The sequence below is a fragment of the Plectropomus leopardus genome, chromosome 5, assembly GCF_008729295.1.
Source record: "Plectropomus leopardus isolate mb chromosome 5, YSFRI_Pleo_2.0, whole genome shotgun sequence".
Taxonomy (NCBI): Eukaryota; Metazoa; Chordata; class Actinopteri; order Perciformes; family Serranidae; genus Plectropomus; species Plectropomus leopardus.
In genome coordinates, this window is record NC_056467.1 from 30,927,376 (window position 1) to 30,938,317 (window position 10,942).

Here is a 10,942-nt window from a genome sequence, read left to right on the forward strand (position 1 = left end):
GCTAGAAAAAGAGCAGGAATCATCTCTCTCTCTGTGTGTGTGTGTGTGTGTGTGTGTGTGTGTGTGTGTGTGTGTGTGTGTGTTGTGTGATCTCTAGAACACCCCACATACACACTGTTAAACCACAGTGGAAAAACACACAAACATTCCAAAACCAGCCTTTTTACCTGAACAGAATATGATAATAATGAAAATAACAATATTTCTTATTTAAATAAATCCTAAACACTCTAAAAACTGTTTACTATTTGTATACAGTACAGCAAGCAAAAGGTTAAGTAAAAGCCAACGCAAGATTCAATCTTGTTCGGTATATTTGCTTTTTTTTCTCTGTACTGTTTCTATGATTTACATAGTTGGGGTTTGTTATGTGTCTGGCACCTGGTCACTACCTTTTATAAAGTCCTGACCTTAGCTGTGCACTGTGAATGGGAACAAACACAGCATAAATAAGAAGAAAATAGGAAAATACAGGCAAAGTGGGTTGAGTCTCTGCAAAAAAATACACCAGCACACATTTCTAGTGGGTCATAAGTGATGAGTGAGAGGGATTCCTTTTGTATAAGTCTAAACATTGTTTAAATCTTGCATAGTGTACCTTTGGGCATAACTGTTACAGGGTCTCAGTTTTAGGATCTGCTGGCTTTCTTTGCCATTATTGATAGAAAACTAAAATATCTTCAGACTGATCATCTTATAAAACAAGCAATTTAAATAAGTCCCCTGGGAAACTGTAATTGACATTTTTACACAGACAAAGGAAATATTCCATTGATCAAGAAAATAATCAGAAGATTCATGAAAAATTGTTAATTGCAGACTTCAATCAGATGACAAGCAGTCAATGTGAAGAAAGAAGTTGTCATTTTCCCACCCACACTGTTTACCAGTAAAAACAATAATGGGCATCAGAGACGTTTTCTCTTCTCAATGTTAAGACAGAATCTCGTTCATCTGAGGAATCTCTTTTTCTCCTGGTGCACTCAAATCCTTACCTCACAGTGGTTTAAAGGACAGCACCTAAAAAATCTTCTATATTTGGAGTAGCCATCTTTGTTGGTTCCCCTGGGTGGTTTGAGTGTGTTTGTATGAGTATGAGTTGAGTTGTATGAGTTGTTGTATGTTTTCTTTTAATTGATTGATTTTTTGGTCCATATACATATGAAAATGGTGGGAAAAGCCCTTTACAATTTCCCATAGGAGTTTCTACAACCAACAGTCCAAAATTTAAAGATGTTTACTAAAATATAAAATCAGAGAAAAGCAGCATTTAAGGCCTGAATAGGATAAATTGTTGATAAATTTTCAATTGATTTACTCTTCAATCAATCAGCACTATTGCACAACACAGTGTGTGTGTGTGTGTGTGTGTGTGTGTGTGTGTGTGTGTGTGTGTGTGTGTGTGTGTGTAAACTGTCAGTCGTTATGCTTTCTCCTCTAAAGCACTCAGTGTTATTATTGCCTTCTCTCCCCAGCTATGTTGTCTCCGTTGGTAACCACAATAAATCACCATTACACCAATGGTGTAATGAAAGCGTCACCCTCCCGCCTTCCGGCTCTCTCCTTTTATTATCCTTCACACTTTTTTCTACTGTTGTCTCCCTTTATTCCCAGTTGTCCCTCTGTCCTAACCTCCAGTCCTGTCTGTCTGGCCTACACACCTTGTATTTGGCTATTAGCATTTGGCATTGTGCCTCCATACTACCAAAGAGCGACAATACTTTAATATTTTCAGTACATGAGATGCCAAACATCAGCCGCCCTTGAAACAAGCACTTAACCCCCAAATGCTGCAGTGAGGTGGTTCGGTGGCCAACACTGGTGTGTTTAGTGGCCAAAAAAATGTCGGTCCTGAGCTTCTAACTGTTGTTCATTTATTAAACTGTCTATGAAGCAAGACGGTGCAGAAAAAAGAAGCCAAAGAAGCCTGATGGCTTCTTGATGGCTTCTTTTGGATTAACATTTATTTTGTTACTATTTATAGAATTTGCATAGGTTTAGTGTCAGAGGTACAATCATGTCATTTCAATCATTTTCAAATAAATGCACACTTTAAGAATCACACTTTCTATGGATTTAAGCCATAAACTCATCTCAGGTTTCATTAATGTTTGAGATTTGAGTAGTCAGTAAAATATGACTTGGTCCTGAAATTACATGTGCGTCATTGTATTTTCTTATCTTGCACAAACCTCTGAAGAATAAACAAACATCAAACTAGAGTCACTCTTAGGAGCACATCAGGCCCTTTCAAGCTGCAACAACCTTTTCAAGTGACATGGTTTTGGTTTCGGTTACTCGGCCACAGTTCCTGCCTCCCTACGCCAGAGGTCACATTTCCCTATGTCCCAAGAACTATCATGGTGGGTTTTACTACTGGATGTCACTGACTGACCAACAAACTAGAGACTCAAACTGTGAGTGTATAGACTTCATTTAGACTTCAACAAAGTGCTGTTTGTTGATGGCATCAATATTGCTAATTTTTATATAATGATAACAGCTATTTAGCAGACAATTAGCCAAGAAGGTGAGTTGACGAATAAAGCTAGCAATTTTATTTTTGTTCTTATCAACAAATCCCATTACAAAATATAATAAATAATAATAATAATAATAATAATAATAATAATAATAATAATAAATAATAATAATAATAATTTTAAAATGTTTTTTTTTTTAAAAAAACATGTTAATCCCTCTCACAATACTTGACTTGACTGACTGACTGACTTTTCAAACTTGTCTGTGGTACTGTGTTAGAGAATTCTTAACTGTTAGTTTTCTTATGTTACATGATGATTTAACAGCAGGTGTAACATTGGGAACACTGATTTACGGTGAATATATTAAATTACATGTGTCCATGTTTCAACTACAAATTTATACCCTCCAAATGGAATCAAGCTTCAGCAGGAAATTCACCTAGTCGAAACACATGGTTGAAAACAAAGCGGCAACCTCTAGAGATGAAAAAATGACGCAAATGCTAAGTGTCAATAAATACAGTTTTTTGTAATATCCACTTGAGGCTGGTTCCAGAAGCGAGTCAATCCCAATAAAGCCCCATGTTAAAATGCCCATATTATCAGCAGAAATAAACCCATTTACAGCCTGGTCTCTATAGTTAATATCCCAGTTTATGACAACTGTACAGGGCCACTTTGAGTGACAGGTTGTCTTGTTTCACCTCAGGTTCTCGTGGTTTCAAAATAGGAGTACACAAACCAGTGGGTGACATCAGCTTTGTTCATTATTTCATACGTATGCTGACAATGTATAAAACCTTCACTTTGTACTCACACATTCATGCCGCATTTCAATACCTGATCCTGTGTACCCAGCACTCCATGATTAATTTTTCAGACATGGTAACAGCTTTAGTGATGGTGTTCTTTGTTTTTATTTTTTTACCCAGATCCTGTTGCTGTTATAATTATCCAAGAATAACCTAATGTAGATCAGACATCCGACTGTCCATCTATTTTGATCCAGAGATTACACTGAAAGAATGAGAGTAAGTGAGTAAGTGAGGGAGACAGGCACTATCCAGGGTGATACGTAGAGACTAAAGGAGTCCAATAAGATTGTAGGCTACAGAGAGTGAGAAAAAAAGAGGGCGACATTGTAGAACAGACGTACAAAAAGTTCAGACCCAGCCCACACCTCGTATAAAGAATGCAATGATACAATGTCATGAAATGTACGTTTTCTACTTTGAAAAAAAAAAGTTTTATACTTATCAATAAAATGTTAGTTTTGTAGAATATAGTCTACTTGGAGAACGTTACAGAGACCCTGGCCCGAGATTAAGCCTTAAACGTAATCATTTCCCTGTTTGACATTGCTGTCATGGCAGTGTTGACAGCAACTGAGCATATGACGTTTAAGTTATCCAATGTCCGAGTTCAAGGGTCGACTAACAGGCCGTTCAAAATTAGCAAGTTAGTTAACGGCTAAGGGGTGTTCACGTTCTGTCCTGCAGGCATGAAAAAGCGAGACTTCTGCATCTTCTGTCAGTGTACATTACGTTGCTAATTCAGCGAGGATGTCACTATCCAAAAGTGCAAAGAAAAGAAAACAAAATTTTCACAGACATGTTCATTTTGCCCCAATGCAGCAAGAAGCCCATGTGATTAATTTGCACGGAAACAGTTGGAGTTGGGAAGAGTGGAAATGTTAAACGCCACTATGCCACAAAGCACGGGCATTTTGAACAGCAATATCTTTATAATACAGAGGTGAGGACAGCAAAACTTCAAGAGTTAAAATCTTCATATGAATCAACAAACAAGCTCTTTGTGAGATCTGTGACACAGCAAGAGAGAGCTACTGAAGCCTCTCTCCAAGTGGCCTGAGTGCTGGGCAAAAACTTCCAACCAATCGATTTGGACCTTGGCCTTGAATAGAGATCAAATTCTGAGCTTTGAATATTAAGTTTGAGAACCCCTGTTAAAGAAGACAGATGTCATAAGAAACAGAATGGCTGATGAGAGAAGAGAAGGGAAATAGAGAGAATAAGGGAAAAAGAAAGAAATCAAAAGAGCAAGAAGAGACGGACAGGAGGGCATATCAACAGAAAGATGAAGAAACAGAGAGGAGGAAAGAGAGAGACAGCTGCCAGTGTTAATCAGTCAGGGGCAGCAGATCTGTGTCTCTGTTTCTCTAAGGCTTAATGGGGACCAGACCCTCAGTGTAATTTCCCTTCATCACACACACACATACATGCAAGCACACACAGCAGTGCTCATCAATATCATTACATGCAGATCAAAACGTCTGGGGACATCTATGAACACTTCTGCTATGTAGCTGATATGTCACCTGCCAATTGTCGAATTGTGAGGAGCATGCTCGATTTCTGTCATTCCTATTGATTGCTCAACAAATCAGGTATCAATTGAATTTGCTTTGAAGGGTCTAAGGAAACCTCATCATTCTCCATTACAACATAACAATACTGACAGTCATAAAATTCATGTTCCCTGATACAAGAAATTTACATTTTGTATGGAAATAAACCAAGCATATGCTGGTTGAATATATATAAATAATGTAAAGATTTAAATGATAAAACATAGTACAAAATGTCTTTGCCCCATGTCAGTGCACGAGACCCTGTTGTCCTTAACCTTGTGTAGTATTAACTGTAAATCTTTAATTTATCAACCAAACGTCACCAAAATCTATTTCTCTATAGACTAATTTCATGGCCTCTAAATTACTCTCATGACTGATATTATACCTGACAACAACAGGTCACAATAAGTAAATCCTGTGCAGCCTCAGCGGCAAAACAACGTGATATTGGGGAAATCCTATTTTTATTGAAACAGAATATTACTTATTAAGGGTATTACTAAGATGTATAAAGTGATGTTGATATGCTTGTGAAAACCACGCAGCATTAAGGAGTACACTGTTGTTTAGAGTTTTGCTGTGCTTCTACAATATGTTCCTGTTCTTACTATTTATTTAACTCAGTATTTGTTCCTTCTGTGTTATTTCTTGCTGATGTGTCATAAGAAAGAGCAGCAAAAAAAAGCATGTGTTTTAAAATGCACATTGAATGCTTTGGGGCTGCTTCACAGTAATGCCCTGCATGGCTGCCATTAAAATGCCAATGAATAACACACTGAGTAGGACACTTTACAACAAAAAAAAAATCCAGACATTAGTATTCAGTCCAATAGCATGAGCTACCCATAAGACCCTAAACTACCCCTAAATTTACCCATTTTTTCTGACCCAAACCTGAACTGCAGACTCATCTTAAATTTTATCCAGAGTAATCTCACTTTGCAAAAATATCTGAAAGCTAGATTGTTCTTACGGAGATGGAGGCTCTCTCTGTCTCTCTCCTTTACACACACTGGATGCTTCATCATGACGTCACACAGTACGCACTTTACACACTGCACTGAGTCACTTCCACTCACTTCACCTCAGCAAAGTGAAACAACATCTGTGAGCAAAAGCATTAGCCGACGCCCAAATCTGAGTCGGCAAGACCACGAGTCTTAATCAAAACAGTCACCTTGTGGTCTGATAAACAACAGAGCAGCAACAGAGAGCGTCAGTGTCCCTGAGATCCTGTCTATCATTCAGACAAGACCGGGATGACAACAAGAAGGGTGACAAAAAGAACTCTACACTGTAATAGAGCTGGGCAATATATTGTCATGTGAGATATAGGCTACCAAAAATCATTTTTACAATGTTCACCTCGTTAATACACACACACACACACACACACACACACACACACACACACTATTAAAGCTAAATTATGACAATGACTATAACAATACCCTAAAATGTTGCACCAAAATGAGTAACATTTAATACAAAAGTAATATGAAGGTATCTAAAACACTTTATAAGACAAGGAGTTTTGTATTATAGAAGATACTTGACAAGATGTAACATAAAGTGTGATAAATTCCTAATAAGCCAAAGTGTGACACCATCATAAGGTCAAAAAAGACTAGTCTGTTATGAACCATAGGCCGCTCTGATCCCCCGAAGGATTATCAGAGTGGCTCAATAAATGTCACTAAACTTATCAGTAAAATTGCAAGCTATTTGCTATTATCTGTTTTGAAGTTACTGAATTAAATAATAGCACAAGGTTTCCCCATCTTGCTCTTTTCTTTCTTGCCCCCCCCCAACCACACACACACACACACACACACACACACACACACACACACACACACACACACACACACACACACACTCACCACACTCACACACACACCTTGCACCAACAAACCAGTGCTAACCGACTAACCCCCACCTGCCTGCATGATTTAGCCCCCTACAGTAGTACTTGATACTTACCACAAAAAGTGAGCATATTAAAAAGCCAGTGGTGGTCTCAATGCACAACTGAGGTTGTAGTCACTGTTCACTGCAGATGTGATCAAACACACCACATTTAGACTTGACAGTGCATCTGCTCCTTGTGTTGCTAAAACAAGCTACACTGCTGTTGGCCTTGTCTTACTGAAGCATGAAGATAATCTGAATGAAACACAGAAGAGAAAACATAGAACAGCAATATCCCCCCAAGGATTCAGGAATAACTAATACAACAAGGGGCAGAAATGCCAAAGTAATTTGAGGTCACATAGTGAACCAGAGACGCACTTTAACTTCCTGCAGGAATATATAGTATTAATATACAGATTTATAGCTTGAGGAAGTTCAGTTGCTATTTGCATTGGGACACAGTTTACCAAAATGCCACAGAACCCAACCATCTATAATTTAAACTAAACTGATTCGGTATAACATGCAACAACATACCACAGCCCATTCACCAGGCCGCTGTTCTGCTTCTTAACCCATTTATCATTTCAAATTAGACCACCAGCTCTACAAAGCATCATGAACACTTCTTCAGGCATGCATCATGTAACACATGTAGTGGAAAAAAGATATGAAGCAGCGCGTCCCCCCAGTCGGATCACTGCGGTACCTTGCACCCAAATGCAGGCCGGCGTCCCTGCGAAAAAAAGGAAAACCCACCGTGCACCTCGACTCTTTGCTCTAACCCAGGGAATGACAAAATAAAACGACATCCCACGTACAGAAAAAATCACACTGTCGTCCTTCTTTCGGCCTTACCTTCAGCTTCAGTGTCCGTTTTTCGGATTGGTTTTGTCCTCCTCTTACACCAAGACGTCGTTGGGCTGAATCGATGAGGAGAGCGGTTTATCAATGGAGGAAACTGACGCTCCGCTTTTATTCCAGCAGGGTCTTCCCTCGATTAGTCCTTATTTCAGGAAGAAGCAGTTTGTCAGGGTAATTACAGAGGCAGCCCGGGGAGCCTCTACCGTGGAAATTCAACGCCTTGGCGCATAAAAAGGGCGCCGTGTGCCTGCAGCGGTGACCGCCGGCCGGGAGATGCTGTCGGTGCTAAAGATGCGAGCCGGTGAAGGGTGATGATGATATCCATAGAGGTCCCCGTTTCCACCTGACACAACCTCTCCTTCCTCCTCCTCCTCCTCCTCCTCTCCGCTGGCGATGCTGGAGAGAAATATCAGCATTAGTGCGGCGAGCAGAGAGAGGGGGAGAGAGGGAGAGACAGAGCGAGAGAGAGAGAGAGAGAGAGAGAGAGAGAGAGAGAGAGAGAGAAATATGAGCAAGAGGCCACAAGGGGCTGCATTTTACATCGTCATTTTCAACAGCAGAAGCGCTTTAAAATATAAAAAAAGAAATATAAAAAATGGCACAGCCTATCGTTCGATAAAGGAACCACACTAACGAAAAAGTATTCTCTGTTTTAGTCATTTAAACAATTTTAACTGTTCGTTATCACTTTGACCCATACCTAACTGCTAGTTTAGAAACAGATACGGGACAACGATGCTAACGTTAGCTTAAAGTTTAACGTTAGCTACAACCGACGTTAATGATAGCTGACGTTACTGTTGATACGAAAAATAAGTTAAGCGTACCTTAGGCATAATGGTTTAAGTATTGTAACGTTAATGGTTACCTGCTAACTAGCTAACTGGTTAACCAGCTACCGTAACTCATTAATATCTCTGAGCCCTGATAGCTGAGCGGATGTTTGAAGCTTCATGTTTCAAGCTTCTGTTCCACGAGGAAGAAGTGGGCGGGGCTACGTCTGTCAAGACATGCTGTCAAGCCAAACTAGCTACTAATATTTTAAGTTTTTCTGTTTTTGAGCACTTTCTTTGATCAACTAATCACATGATATATAAGCTATTGGCATAATTTCTTTGGATAGGCTACATGTGGCTGTTAACACAGGTGCAAATGAATATGCTCATTTATGCAGTGATCACACTGTAAAAACACAGAGGTCTTTTTGGGGAATTATAGGTTCTTGAAATAAAACACTTGGCTACTGTTTTCCCAACAGACTTTCAAGTCTGTTTACGATTAACTGAAAAATGCAAGCTTGCTGGGTCCTCAGACTACAATAAATATATAAATAAAAAACAATGCAACCGAACTTTAAAACAAAAGTGCACATCACCCAGACAGTCATTTTTGGGACAGTTTTTTTTATCAGAGGAGCAAGGTGGCTGGGATGTGACTTTGTTTAATAGTTGTTGTTTTTTGTGACCCTTCCCAAAGCTACAAATATTTTTCCTTGAGCCCCCTGAGGGGCTTGGGGAAAATGCATGACCCTCCTTGCACCATAAATTAGTTATTATATTTTAAATACTCTAACCCTTTGATGTTTGGTGATTTTGTTGCCGCTATGCCCCTCCCCTTAGCCAAAATAAGTTTGTCCCAGGTGCTTAACAAATCATTTGACATGCCTCTCTTTTTTTTGCATCATGCCCTTCCCTCTCATAAATAATGAACAGACTCTTACGGGCTAAAATAAAGCCATCACACAAACCTGGGCTTACAAACAAGCAGAATCCAAAACACATGAGCAGTTATACAATAAACTCTAGCTTATGTCTGATACTTTTCTAAAAAATAACTTCTTTGACCCAAGCCTGCTTTTCCTGCTGATAATATTAATCAGAATTGGAATCAGAAAATGTTTTATTTGTAAGTACATTTACATATACAAGGAATTTGACTTGGTGTTTTGGTGCAAAACAATTAACATAAAGGAAGAATAAAAAATATAGAATTTGTGGTACATCAGTGTCCCTCTAGCTCCCTACAGGATTGCGCTTGCCACTTGATCTTTCAACTGTTATCATGTATATATTTCAAAGCTGATAATTGTTTTTTTAAAATGAGGATGCAGTTTTAAGAATTGTGTGCCATGTGCAAAATAATTTGTCACCCTCAAACATTTTCACCCAGCATACTAGAAATTAGTTAATTAATAAATTATCTTTATTCAGAAAATTAAAAAAGTAAAATGTTTTAGGTGAAAATCTAAAAAAAACTTTAACCAGCAACAACGGGGACCTCACAGCCCTTTTGAGTGTACAAATGCAAGGAGAGAGCTAAGTGCACTTGACTTCACTCTCAAAGTGAGTTTTTTTCAGATGCCCTGGGTAGATGTATTAAAAAAGTAGAAGCATAAAAGCAGGTCAGCCTCCCATGTATTCACCACATTACAAGCAAAACTTGTGAATATCAAAGAACTATTTGACCTTTTCTCCTCATTCACTGGTCAAAAGCCCTCTGCCATAGTCCTGCCCCTATATCACCTCCTTAATTGTTGAGCAGTCACATTTAGGTCTAGACAAATATTTGACAGATATCTCCAGTTTCAGACTTGGTTAGCAGAATTTCTTTGCAGTCTTGAGTATATTTTTCAGGTAGTTTTAATTTACTTGAGTATTTTAATTTTTGCTGCTCTATAGGCCTGCTTCTACTCCACTACATTTCCAAAGCAAGTATTGTAGGCTACTTTTCACTCAACTATTTATTTGACAACATCATATACTAGTTACAAATTGCTTGTTCAGATTAATAATAGAAAATATAAATCATGAGCGTCTGATCTTACTCAATTGGAAACAGAGGACTACACTGACGCATTTAAATCTTCTAAGAGATGTAATGAAGCGCTTGGAGCTTGAGAAAATTAAATTCTCTTTGAAAAGACAAGAAGGCAAATTTTACAAAATTTGGCAACCATTTATTAACCATTTCAATGATATGATCTAATCTTTTACCAGGAGTTAGAGTGGTCAGGAAATACAGATAAGGAACATCCCCCCCCACCCCCCCCCTTTTTTTTTTTTTTTTTTTTTTTTTTTTTGTTGCTGTTGTGGTTTTTGTTTGTTTTTCTTTTTATTTGTGGAGGAATGACTGGACACTAAAGGCTGATACACACCTGTAAAACGTATAAAGTTATACACCCTTTTGTATGAAAGACAGATTTTATTTATTTTATTTTATTTATTATTCAAATTCTTATTTATTTTTTCACATTTTACAGACAGGTGTACATTGCATGCAATTGTGTGCTATGTCCTTCATTCTA

General features: G+C 38.3%; 1 protein-coding gene across 1 annotated transcript in view; it reads right to left on the reverse strand.

The window, feature by feature from the left end:
• The window catches only part of LOC121942851 (spectrin beta chain, non-erythrocytic 1-like), a 64,416-nt gene extending 56,425 nt beyond the window's left edge, over positions 1-7,991 (reverse strand). The window contains exon 1 of the mRNA XM_042486140.1: positions 7,633-7,991. The gene's annotated coding sequence lies outside the window, so the exon portion shown is untranslated. The remainder of the gene's footprint in view (positions 1-7,632) is intronic.
• Between the last annotated feature and the right edge of the window lie 2,951 nt (positions 7,992-10,942).